At 42.3% G+C, this 14,423-nt stretch overlaps 1 protein-coding gene across 3 annotated transcripts in view; it reads right to left on the reverse strand.

Moving 5' to 3' along the window:
* LOC118384013 (A disintegrin and metalloproteinase with thrombospondin motifs 2-like) overlaps positions 1-14,423 on the reverse strand; it is a 212,830-nt gene that overhangs the window by 61,022 nt on the left and 137,385 nt on the right. The window lies entirely within an intron of this gene.

Here is a 14,423-nt window from a genome sequence, read left to right on the forward strand (position 1 = left end):
CTGACACAGCGGTTGCTTTACGGAGAAGTTTATTTAAGGTTCCATGTATAATAGTTGTATCTTTATCAATGAGTATTTCTGTAAATTGATGTGGCTCTCTACACAATCACCGCATGTTTTAGAACTACTGAACGTAAAGCGCCAATGTAAACTCAGATTTTTTATATAAATATGAACTTTATCAAATAAAAAACATACATGTATTGTGTAACATGAAGTCCTATGAGTGTCATCTGATGAAGATCATCAAAGGTTAGTGATTCATTTTATCTCTATTTCTGCTTTTTGTGACTCCTCTCTTTGGCTGAAAAATGGCTGTGTTTTTCTGTGGCTTGGTGGTGACCTGACATAATCGTTTGTGATGATTTTGTGTGTAAATCATTTTTTAAATCAGACACTGTGGCTGGATTAACGAGAATTTTATCTTTAAAATGGTGTGAAATTCTTGTATGCTTGAGGAATTTTAATTATGAGATTTTGTTGTTTTGAATTTGGCGCCCTGCACTTTCACTGGCTGTTGCGGGGCTAGCGGAACCCCAGTCCTAGACATGTTAACTATTTAACTATCTGCATTGACCCTTTTTGAACTAACTCTTTTGACTCATCACATATGTTTCTGTTACTGTTTAGTATCTATCCTGTTGCAAAGTCACTTTATCCCTACCTGTATGTACATTTCTACCTCAATTACCTTGTACCCCTGCACATCATCTCGGTACTTGTACCCCATGTACAGTCGTGGCCAAAAGTTTTGAGAATGACACAAATATACATTTTTACAAAGTCTGCTGCCTCAGTTTGTAGGATGTCAATTAGCATATTCTCCAGAATGCCATGAAGAGTGATCAGATGAATTGCAATTAATTGCAAAGTCCCTCTTTGCCATGCAAATGAACTGAATCCCCCCAAAAAAACATTTCCACTGCATTTCAGCCCTGCCACAAAAGGACCAGCTGACATCATGTCAGTGATTCTCTCATTAACACAGGTGTGAGTGTTGACGAGGACAAGGCTGGAGATCACTCTGCCATGCTGATTGAGTTCGAATAACAGACTGGAAGCTTCAAAAGGAAGGTGGTGCTTGGAATCATTGTTCTTCCTGTAAGCCATGGTTACCTGCAAGGGAACACATGCCGTCGTCATTGCTTTGCACAAAATGGGCTTCACAGGCAAGGATATTGCGCCAGTAAGATTGCACTAAAATCAACCATTTATCGGATCATCAAGAACTTCAAGGAGAGTGGATCAATTGTTGTGAAGAAGGCTTCAGGGCACCCAAGAAAGTCCAGCAAGTACCAGGACCGTCTCCTAAAGTTGATTCAACTGCGGGATTGGGGCACCACCAGTACAGAGCTTGCTCAGTAATGGAAGCAGGCAGGTGTGAGTGCATCTGCACGCACAGTGAGGTGAAGACTTTTGGAGGATGGCCTGGTGTCAAGAATGGCAGCAAAGAAGTCACTTCTTTCCAGGAAAAACATCAGGGACAGACTGATATTCTGTAAAAGGTACAGGGATTGGACTGCTGAGGACTGGGGTAAAGTCATTTTCTCTGATGAATCCCCTTTCCGATTGTTTGGGGAATCTGGAAATAAGCTTGTTCAGAGAAGACAAGGTGAGCGCTACCATCAGTCCTGTGTCATGCCAACAGAAAAGTATCCTGAGATGTGTGCGGTTGCATCTCAGCCAAGGGAGTGGGCTCACTCACGATTTTGCCCAAGAACACAGCCATGAATAAAGAATGATACCAACACATCCTCCGAGAGCAACTTCTCCCAACCATCCAGGAACAGTTTGGTGACGAACAATGCATTTTCCAGCATGGCGGAGCACCTTGCCATAAGGCATTATGAAATGCTTATAATTATGAAATGCTTGTAATTATACTTCAGTATTCCAAAAATATCTAAAGACACTGTAGCAGCAAACTTTGTGGAAATTAATATTTGTGTCATTCTCAAAACTTGGCCATGACTGTAATATAGCCTAGTTAGCGTTACTCATTGTTCATTTATTCTTTATTTTCTATTCTTTATATTTCTCTCTGCGTTGTTGGGAAGGGCCTGTAAGTAACCATTTCACTGTTAGTCTACACCTGTTGTTTACAAAGCATGTGACAAATAACTTTTGATTTGATTCAATGTTTTGATGTTTCATTGTATGTCGGGGAGAACCGGCCTTCGTATTACTGTGCCAGAGAAAAATCTGAGCTCCTCTTTGCGTCACTTCATTTGATGAATGGAGAAGACTCAGAGAGACCTACTAGTAAAAAAGTAAAGCTCCAAGTCCAGAGTACACTTTTTAAACAGAAATGTGTTCTTAGTTTTAAGACTGTTTGTCCATCTCTCTCCAGAGAGAGTACGAGATGATCCTAAAGTGAGCAAAGTAGGCTTGGGCGGTATCCAGATTGTCATCCCTTCATACTGACCTCGTGCCAAACCGGGATATTCGTTAATACCGGCGCTGAACACAAGGGGAGCTGTTTACAAACCAAACTGATACTCTGTAATCTGAAGGTTAGCAATGCTAAGAAGTACATGTAAAGGCCCATAGAGAATGCCAATTAAATGTTAACGAGCGCATTGCAAATATTTTTAACAGTTTCTGACCTAAAATATACAAGTATACAAATAATGAAATAATGCTACACACAGTTTGTGGCATGCACAAAACAAATACTAGCCAGCAAGGCTTTCGTCCCAGGAGGGGATTCTCTGCTGTTACCAAGCAAATGCTTGATTTTGGAAAAAGCTAACCACTGAGCTAGATCGCTAACTAGCTACTAAATTTAGCAAACCATATGCACAACTGTAGAGCATTTAATATATTTTAGATAACTAACTTAATAGTTATCATATATTTAGCTGGAAAGCATTTAGTTGTGAATTCAATACTGTAATTAGATCACCTAGTGCATAATGCACAACAGTGAGTGACTCAGAAGGCTTCGGTCTCTCGTAGTTGTGTGCTTGTAAAAAAAAAAACGTCACTGGGGGCTATATTAAGCTTCATGATAATGTGATAGGTGAAATGAAGAACACATTGTTCTTTATCTCCTAACATATTGCACAAGTTGACTGCAAGTATTTACTTAAAAAGTTGCTACAAATATGTAAAAATAATTTAAATAAATTATTTCAACGGTATAGACGGTTTTGAAAAACCATCCGGTGGCTTTTTCCAAATACCCTGGTATACGGTATATACGGTAAACCACCCAAGCCTAGAAAAAACTTTCAAGAAGAAAGTAGCTTAGATGCCATGCGTGGGAGGTTGTTTTACTTATTTATTCACTGTTTATCCGGTGTTCAGAAATATATTCTGAATACTCTCTCTCTCTCTCTTTAGAGCTCTCTTTATTTCTATCTCTCTAGATGAGAGGGGTGCCTGCAATATGGCTGAACATTCCCCTCTAAGATTGTCTTAAAAATATCTAAACAAGTAAAAAGTGGAGGTGGTGCTCTTCTTCATCACACCGGGGTAAAGACTAAAACAAGTGCTGCTGTTGCTTCTTTTTGCCATGAAATCTCTCAGAGATGAGTCGGCTGCTTCTTGCACAAAGGCTACACACACACATACACACACATGCGCACACACACACACATGCGCACACACAAAATCTCTCTCTACTCTCATATCAGGTTTAATTTTCCGAGATTAAAGTCTACTTGCCGCATTCCCCATCACACACACACACACTCCTGGGAGGTGAATACTGGGGCTAAGCTCTTTGTTGTGTCCTAAAGCATATTGATTGGCTGCTGGCTTTGAATCACTCGAACAGTGACACATGACACAAAAGCTGATGGAACGGTGTGTGAGAGCTGGAGAAGACGACAGGTTTCACTAGCCTGTGACCATTCTGTCGCTCACAAACACACACGCATCTACATACGCATATACACGCACACACGCACACGAGCACGCACACACACACACACACACACGCACACGAGCACACACACACACACACACACACACACACACACACACACACACACACACACACACACACACACACACACACACACACACACACACACACACACACACACACACACACACACACACACACAGAAAATAGATGAAACTATCTGAAAGAAATCCATCCCAATCCCATCATATTTAGATAGAGGAGACGGCCAGACATGGGATTACCTATGCTGATTGCTGGGTGGAAACATGCAAGACCGAGAAGGGAATTGGATCTTGCTGTCTGACTGACTGTAGGTTACAGAGATCCTGTGGATCCATAGTCTCCAGCTCTCTGCCCTCTGTGTGTGTACTGTATAATTTCTAGCTGACATATTGGGCAGGTCGTCTCTCTTGCAAAGGAGTGTGTGTGTGTGTGTGTGTACTGTACATGCATACAAGGTTCATGAGTGTGTGCCTATGCGTCAGAGTTTCCATAACTGGCTTTTTCCCCTCCCCCCAAATAATAAGAAAAGCAGAAAAATACATTTTCCGTCGACCAATTGTAAAGATAAAAATAAAATAAAAAATGTTTCAATGGATTATTGACTAATAATTGATTGAAATACTAGTCGATCAGTGGCGGTCAGTGGCGTTTAAGATGAGGGAGAACCATTTTTTTCTTCATGAGCATGGCCTTATTTCTATTATAGCATATTTGATGACTGTCTTTAATATTCCATTCACCCAGTTCATTGGATAGGTTTAGGTTACATGATACTCAAATCATACCTATCTATACCTATCACGAGGTTGCGACAACGTAGCATATGAATGAAAGTTTACAATGTAGGTGCACACAGGTCGAGAAACACATTTGAGGTGACAGACAGTGACACATGGGCAGACAGTGACATTCAATACTGTCTTGCACATTTTTGCCTGCACCTAGCTGATATATGGTGTAATCATTTGTCCAACAGATGCAAACAAGAGTTACTATTGAACAAATTCAGGTATGTATATCTCCGTTTTGTTCCATTTGCTTCCGTTTAATGTTTTTCAACAGAATCAGTGGACTGAATACACCCCTGATCACGTGTAAACACAGTTCACTTTCATAGCAGCCACATTATATTCCTTCTCACATCTATGCACCCTCCTCTCACCTTTCCCCTTCACTTCTGGACTTCAATCCACAACACATCAGCTGTATATGACCAGGGAAAAGAACTTTTCAAGCCAAACCTCTACACACAGCCTACATCATTGTCACCATATTAGCTAAAGTAAAGTCATAGTCAGCATAGCTAATAGAACTAACACGTTAGTAAAATCATGCAGTAACGTTACATTGTACAGTCAGTAAGCACTTACACCGGCAGGCCCCGTTTGCAATAAATTAGTAAAACCAAAATCTTACCTTGACTTGGAAGAGTTCCAGTGTTGTGATGGATAGTGATAGCCAGCTAGTTAACATAGCATCCCTCTGTTTGAGTGGGTGTTTCAGTAGGCTAAAATTCATTTTGGAAGAAGCCATTTCTCCTTAATTTGTTCAAAACTGTTGAACTATTGTCTTTCTCTCTTTTTGAGTCAATTACTCACCACATTTTATGTACAGCATAGCTGTAGCCTATGATTTCAGTACTTGATTCATTTTCTGATCCTTTGATTGGGTGGACAACATGTCAGTTCATGCCGCAAGAGTTCTGATATGTTGGAGGACGTCCTCCAGAAGTTGTCATAATTACTGTCTAAGTCTATGGAAGGGGTGAGAACCATGAGCCTCCACCGTTTCATTTTGTAAGCCAATGTACCCAGAGGAGGACGGAAGCTAGCTGTCCTCCGGCTACACCATGGTGCTACCCTACAGAGTGCTGTTGATGCTACTGTATACCTTCTTTGCAAAATAGTGTTTTAACGACGTGATTATATTTAGTGTACTGCAGTTTTTAAATGTTTAAAAATATATATTTTTCTGAAATTCATTGAGGAAGATGAAGCATGCCCATCTGAGGAGCCTACACTTCAGTCGATGTAGCGAGAGATGTTGCTTCAACTCATCAATCAGCTGTATGTTGCTGCTGGAGTGAAACATGCTTTTACAAGCCCAATGCGCAACAATTCTAAATGCAATCGCGTGTTAAAAACAAGGGCCAGGGTTAAAAATATCTACTATTTTATTTATCAACTAGTAATTCAAGCGCGTTTCCCATTCACCATTTAAGTGCAGAGGCAGCTAGGCAGGCTTCAGCGCATCACATTCAACTTTGCAATGCTGGAGGCAGTATTCATTTTGAAAACAGGTACTTAATTGTTTGATAATATAAATATAATAATAATAATATATGCCATTTAGCAGACGCTTTTATCCAAAGCGACTTACAGTCATGTGTGCATACATTCTACGTATGGGTGGTCCCAAAGTTTTACTACATTAAGAGGCATGGCTTACCTTGCTTCAAAGTAGCCTGCCCCAAATCCAAAGACTTCCATATGCCATGGAAACCTAGCCTATTTTTCTCATGTTCAATTGGTTTTTAAATCAACTTTCTTTCATTGTCCAGTAGACAAAGGCACAATCCTAGACATATTTGCAACCCATGGTAGTGGTTGCATCTTTACATCTCACCTCTTTCTACATTTCTATATGGATATTTAATCATTCATTTATCTCATTGTGTGTCTCGTTAATTGATCTAATATTTTATTGACATTTTAAGCATGAGCAGGTGCGTAACTTTAGAAACAAGTCAACTTGACCCTCCCAGTAATATACCATTTAAAATGATTTCCCCACCGTAGCTACAGGCTTTCTGTCATTCTACACCACACAGTACTACTAAATTCCTCATTATATGATTGGATCCCGCTGCCACCAAATATGCTTGGTTTGGTCCAGTCCTCCAAGGCCGTGGTTAGTGAAGGGGAAAAAGTTGCGCACGGCTTGTAAGGAGAACGGATCAATAGCTCATCTTTCTCCCTCTCTCCTCTCTCTTCTTAACAAAACCCTTCCTTTTGTCAGCTAACTTGTAACAAATAAAGAAGTACAGTCACATTTAACATGGTCAATTTATAACCACGAATAAGAATTATATAGAAAATTATATTTTTCAAATGGAGAAGGGATAACTGCGAAAAACAAGTGATAATTGGTAATGGTTATATTGGGCTCGATTTTGTGAGTTCAAAGATGTTGGCAGTATTATAAACTTTGAAACAGCTGGTTCCTAGTAGACTACATAGTAAGAGAAGGAATGTTTCTCTGAACCTCAGGCAGTAGGCTCAAGCAAGCCTGTTTCTCTCCCCAGTCAGAGGCAGCCTGCCTGTCCAACCTATCCTCCCTATACATGTTCAAGCACCCTAATAATGAAATCTACAAAATAAATTTGCCCCACCTAGTATTTATTGATACAGATGTGACATTGTAAGCTGCCTTATTTCTCATTTATAATGTATTTCTTCTTGATTTCAATATGGAAGGGAAACCAGGTACTGGTGTTCATATGAACTGTCTTGATGAGTAAAAGCTCTTCTTATACCACATTTCTGTGTAACATAGTAGCAGTTAATTCAATTGGGGGAGGTCAAGGGGCATGGGGGGGGGGTTGTATATGATGAAAGGTGGTCAAGCTTCTTAGCACTGATCTAGCTGATGATTAGCACAAATACAGATGGGCATGCTTCAGCCTATATTATATTTATAGCCCCTATGCTACATCAGTTGGGCTATGGGTGAAAGACTTAATGCTTATTGCTCAATAACAAAACCAGCCTGATAACATGGACCAATATGTTGTTTGGTAAATGTTTGGAGGGGAACATTTTATTTTAACCATTTTATTTTCATAAAGTTCAGAGTAGAAAAGTCACCAGGGTTGCGTTCAGTCCAAAAAATAAATGTAATGCAATGTTCAATTAAACAGAAACGGTGCCGTTCTGAACAAGCAGTTGAATAAATGGGGAGGGGTTGGGTTGTGCATTTAAAATGCACCTCTGCCCTTCAAATATGTCACTCGTTGCTTCAAGCTCGAGGTCTTCACGGGTCCAAAACGTTGGATGCATTCCAAAATTGTTCCGTGGCTTGCCCACCTGACCCAATATGCATACCATTTAAAAAACGGAGATCAGTTACAAATTGTGCTGAGGACAGTCAGACCCATTCCAAAAAGGCAGTCAAAGAACAGACCTGTGCCAGTTTGGATCCGAGAGACCCCTTCAGATTCAAGAGTAGAAAGAGAGGTATTACTGCACTGTCGGAGCTAGAAACATAAACATTTTGCTGCACCTGCGATTACATCTGCAAAATATGTGTACGCGACCAATAACATTTGATTTGATTTTGGATTTGAGAGAGACAAGCAATATTCGCCATATCGTTCACAGCTACAGTACATGTCCTTAAAAACGTCCGATTGTTTTGTTTTTTACTCTCCTAAAACAATCATTTTCCACCTCACTTTTCAGCTCTTGCAGATTTGAGAGCAAATGCATCGAGGCATTTCATGCATGTAGGCCTTTAGGCCTAGGTTTCCACTGTAAAAATAATACATATAAAGGAAGGGAAGCTTAGGCCTAGGTTTCCACTGTAAAAATAATACATATAAAGGAAGGGAAGCTTAGGCCTAGGTTTCCACTGTAAAAATAATACATATAAAGGAAGGGAAGCTTAGGCCTAGGTTTCCACTGTAAAAATAATACATATAAAGGAAGGGAAGCTTAGGCCTAGGTTTCCACTGTAAAAATAATACATATAAAGGAAGGGAAGCTTAGGCCTAGGTTTCCACTGTAAAAATAATACATATAAAGGAAGGGAAGCTTAGGCCTAGGTTTCCACTGTAAAAAGAATACATATAAAGGAAGGGAAGTTTAGGCCTAGGTTTCCACTGTAAAAAGAATACATATAAAGGAAGGGAAGTTTAGGCCTAGGTTTCCACTGTGAAAAGAATACAAATAAAGGAAGGGAAGTTTAGGCCTAGGTTTCCACTGTGAAAAGAATACATATAAAGGAAGGGAAGTTTAGGCCTAGGTTTCCACTGTGAAAAGAATACATATAAAGGAAGGGAAGTTTAGGCCTAGGTTTCCACTGTGAAAAGAATACAAATAAAGGAAGTGAAGCTTAGGCCTAGGTTTCCAATGTGCAAAGAATACATATATAAAGGAAGGGAAGCTTAGGCCTAGGTTTCCACTGTGAAAAGAATACATATAAAGGAAGGGAAGCTTAGGCCTAGGTTTCCACTGTGAAAAGAATACATATAAAGGAAGGGAAGCTTAGGCCTAGGTTTCCACTGTGAAAAGAATACATATAAAGGAAGGGAAGCTTAGGCCTAGGTTTCCACTGTGAAAAGAATACATATAAAGGAAGGGAAGCTTAGGCCTAGGTTTCCACTGTGAAAAGAATACATATAAAGGAAGGGAAGCTTAGGCCTAGGTTTCCACTGTGAAAAGAATACATATAAAGGAAGGGAAGCTTAGGCCTAGGTTTCCACTGTGAAAAGAATACATATAAAAGAAGGGAAGCTTAGGCCTAGGTTTCCACTGTGAAAATAATACATATAAAGGAAGGGAAGCTTAGGCCTAGGTTTCCACTGTGAAAAGAATACATATAAAGGAAGGGAAGCTTGGGCCTAGGTTTCCACTGTGAAAAGAATACATATAAAGGAAGGGAAGCTTAGGCCTTGGAGAGACTGAGAGAAAGATAGAGATATGCCGGCACCATGTTTCCGACATAAATGTCTTCATCCTTTTCAGCAGATATATAGCAGTCTACTACTGCTATATACAGATATATGCGTACAGAAGGTTAATTCGTACATTTTCGATCCAATTTTTTGGATAATTTTTTCTAAAGATAAGTGTTATATTGTGCTATTGAAGCAGGAACTCTGGTAGGCGTAAAAAACATTCTTCTTCACCTCAACTGTCGTTTGACTGTGGGAGTCTGTTGGCGCGCCGGCGCTCACTGTCTTCATAGGCCTGCAGTATCTAAGCCTAATAATAGCCATACCACACCAAGCCCTCACAAGCGTTTCTTAACTTTATTAGGGTAATATCAAAATCAGTCAAGTCATTGTTTATAGGGAAAATACAAAAAGGTAATTATATTGCAGCATTAAATGACATTTTGCATCTTACTCTTAGTTTTTTCCTTTTCATGGTTTAAGTGCAAGTAGCCTATATAGACCGGTAAGTATATTATATTGCGGCAAACACAACATTAAGTTGGAACATAATTTGTCCAAATGAAATGGCTCAACAGAATGAAACAAAACACTTGCTGCATATATATTTTAAATCGTTTAAACCTTCACAGGAGTTTTGCAGCAATTAACAACAAAGCGAGTGTCTCCCATATGCCTACCCAACGAATGGCAGCAATAGGATAATGATAACTATTTTACAACAGGCCTACTTTTGACCTACTGTATCTTTTAAGGAGCACAAATTTAAAAAGACAGTTCAAGCTTAATTTAGCCAAAGAAAATGTCTCAACAAATTTTTTATTTTTTTCACTGATTTAGATTCTTAAATAGGCCTACCATAATAATAATGATATACAATAATAATAATGATGAATCAAATGATAATAAATACGCAAATAAATCAATTCAAGTTTGAGAATTGCATCAAACCTGAATAGCGAGTTGCACACATAGTCCATTTGGCCACGCTAACGTTCTTCTCATCTGTGTCCACGACAATATTACAACTTGTCACAATGAAGGACATCCCCTTGTCGGCTTCTTTTCACTAGTCTGTACTCTTTCTTGTCTAACTTTTGATTTACTTCAATGAAAAAGGCCCCCATCTTTGCAATCAACAACCGTAACCTAGGCCAGGCTCCTCTCACTCGCTCTCTCTCCTTAGCAGCGGGTGCATTTGAGGTGCTTGCTCCCATTGCTAATATGTCCTTGTTAGCTCTTTGCTAGTTAGCCTTGCCACTCGCCTGTCTACACACTGAGTGTACAAAACATTAGGAACACCTTGGATTTGTAGGGGCATGGACTCTACAAGGTGTCGAAAGTGTTCCACAGGGATGCTGGCCAATGTTGACTCCAATGTTTCCCACAGTTGTGTCAAATTGGCTGGATGTCCTTTGTGTGATGGACCATTCTTGATACACATGGGAAACTGTTGAGCGTGAAAAACCCAGCATCGTTGCAGGTGTTGACACACTCAAACCGGTGCGCCTGGCATCTACTACCATACCCATACTGGGGGCTGCAGGGTAGCCTAGTGGTTAGAGAGTTGGACTAGTAACCGAAAGGTTGCAAGTTCATATCCCCACTGTTCCTAGGCTGTCATTGAAAATAAGAATTTGTTCTTAAACTGACTTGCCTAGTTAAATAAAGGTTAAATAAACAATTTAAATACACTTAAATATTTGGTCTTGCCCATTCACCCTCTGAATGGCACACATAAACAAACCATGTCTCAGTTGTCTTAAGACTTAAACATCCTTCTTTAACCTGTCTCCTCCTCTTCATCTACACTGATTGAAGTGTGGTGGTCTTTCTCTCTTTCTCCCCTTACCCATCTGTCTATCGCCTCCTTTGAATTCCATGCTGTCACAGTTACCAGCCCTTTCAAGCTTAACATCCTTATCATTTATCGCCCTCCAGGTTCCCTCGGAGAGTTCATCAATGAGCTTGATGCCTTGATAAGCTCCTTTCCTGAGGACGGCTCACCTCTCACAGTTCTGGGCGACTTTAACCTCCCCACGTCTACCTTTGACTCATTCCTCTCTGCCTCCTTCTTTCCACTCCTCTCCTCTTTTGACCTCACCCTCTCACCTTCCCCCTACTCACAAGGCAGGCAATACGCTCGACCTCATCTTTACTAGATGCTGTTCTTCCACTAACCTCATTGCAACTCCCCTCCAAGTCTCCGACCACTACCTTGTATCCTTTTCCCTCTCGCTCTCATCCAACACTTCCCACACTGCCCCTACTCGGATGGTATCGCGCCGTCCCAACCTTCGCTCTCTCTCCCCGCTACTCTCTCCTCTTCCATCCTATCATCTCTTCCCTCTGCTCAAACTTTCTCCAACCTATCTCCTGATTCTGCCTCCTCAACCCTCCTCTCCTCCTTTTCTGCATCCTTTGACTCTCTATGTCCCCTATCCTCCAGGCCGGCTCGGTCCTCCCCTCCCGCTCCGTGGCTCGACGACTCATTGCGAGCTCACAGAACAGGGCTCCGGGCAGCCGAGCGGAAATGGAGGAAAACTCGCCTCCCTGCGGACCTGGCATCCTTTCACTCCCTCCTCTCTACATTTTCCTCCTCTGTCTCTGCTGCTAAAGCCACTTTCTACCATTCTAAATTCCAAGCATCTGCCTCTAACCCTAGGAAGCTCTTTGCCACCTTCTCCTCCCTCCTGAATCCTCCCTCCCCCCTCCCTCTCTGCAGATGACTTCGTCAACCATTTTGAAAAGAAGGTCGACGACATCCGATCCTCGTTTGCTAAGTCAAACGACACCGCTGGTTCTGCTCACACTGCCCTACCCTATGCTCTGACCTCTTTCTCCCCTCTCTCTCCAGATGAAATCTCGCGTCTTGTGACGGCCGGCCGCCCAACAACCTGCCCGCTTGACCCTATCCCCTCCTCTCTTCTCCAGACCATTTCCGGAAACCTTCTCCCTTACCTCACCTCGCTCATCAACTCATCCCTGACCGCTGGCTACGTCCCTCCCGTCTTCAAGAGAGCGAGAGTTGCACCCCTTCTGAAAAAACCTACACTCGATCCCTCCGATGTCAACAACTACAGACCAGTATCCCTTCTCTCTTTTCTCTCCAAAACTCTTGAGCGTGCCGTCCTTGGCCAGCTCTACCGCTATCTCTCTCAGAATGACCTTCTTGATCCAAATCAGTCAGGTTTCAAGACTAGTCATTCAACTGAGACTGCTCTTCTCTGTATCACGGAGGCGCTCCGCACTGCTAAAGCTAACTCTCTCTCCTCTGCTCTCATCCTTCTAGACCTATCGGCTGCCTTCGATACTGTGAACCATCAGATCCTCCTCTCCACCCTCTCCGAGTTGGGCATCTCCGGCGCGGCCCACGCTTGGATTGCGTCCTACCTGACAGGTCGCTCCTACCAGGTGGCGTGGCGAGAATCTGTCTCCTCACCACGCGCTCACCACTGGTGTCCCCCAGGGCTCTGTTCTAGGCCCTCTCTTATTCTCGCTATACACCAAGTCACTTGGCTCTGTCATAACCTCACATGGTCTCTCCTATCATTGCTATGCTGACGACACACAATTAATCTTCTCCTTTCCCCCTTCTGATGACCAGGTGGCGAATCGCATCTCTGCATGTCTGGCAGACATATCAGTGTGGATGACGGATCACCACCTCAAGCTGAACCTCAGCAAGACGGAGCTCCTCTTCCTCCCGGGGAAGGACTGCCCGTTCCATGATCTCGCCATCACGGTTGACAACTCCATTGTGTCCTCCTCCCAGAGCGCTAAGAACCTTGGCGTGATCCTGGACAACACCCTGTCGTTCTCAACTAACATCAAGGCGGTGTCCCGTTCCTGTAGGTTCATGCTCTACAACATCCGCAGAGTACGACCCTGCCTCACACAGGAAGCGGCGCAGGTCCTAATCCAGGCACTTGTCATCTCCCGTCTTGATTACTGCAACTCGCTGTTGGCTGGGCTCCCTGCCTGTGCCATTAAACCCCTACAACTCATCCAGAACGCCGCAGCCCGTCTGGTGTTCAACCTTCCCAAGTTCTCTCACGTCACCCCGCTCCTCCGCTCTCTCCACTGGCTTCCAGTTGAAGCTCGCATCCGCTACAAGACCATGGTGCTTGCCTACGGAGCTGTGAGGGGAACGGCACCTCAGTACCTCCAGGCTCTGATCAGGCCCTACACCCAAACAAGGGCACTGCGTTCATCCACCTCTGGCCTGCTCGCCTCCCTACCACTGAGGAAGTACAGTTCCCGCTCAGCCCAGTCAAAACGGTTCGCTGCTCTGGCCCCCAATGGTGGAACAAACTCCCTCACGACGCCAGGACAGCGGTGTCAATCACCACCTTCCGGAGACACCTGAAACCCCACCTCTTCAAGGAATACCTAGGATAGGGTAAGTAATCCTTCTCACCCCCCTAAAAGATTTAGATGCACTATAGTAAGTGGCTGTTCCACTGGATGTCATAAGGTGTATGCACCAATTTGTAAGTCGCTCTGGATAAGAGCGTCTGCTAAATGACTTAAATGTAAATGTAAAATTTTAACAATTGACCACAATAAGGGATCATAGCTTTCACCTGGATTCACCTGGTCAGTCTGTGTCATGGAAAGTGCAGGTGGTCAGTGTTTTGTGCACTCAGTGTATATCCCTGACTATTATTTATACATCTTTCATATAATATTTGCCATTGTATTTGTGTATACTGTACATTGCAGATTATGATGCATATTCTTCTGCCGTGACGTCTATGGATATGTCCTTATTGTTCCATTACTGTGTTGCTGATGACTCTTCATGCATGACTTATCGTTTAAGGATTTATT

Source organism: Oncorhynchus keta, chromosome 4, assembly GCF_023373465.1.
Source record: "Oncorhynchus keta strain PuntledgeMale-10-30-2019 chromosome 4, Oket_V2, whole genome shotgun sequence".
Taxonomy (NCBI): domain Eukaryota; kingdom Metazoa; phylum Chordata; class Actinopteri; order Salmoniformes; family Salmonidae; genus Oncorhynchus; species Oncorhynchus keta.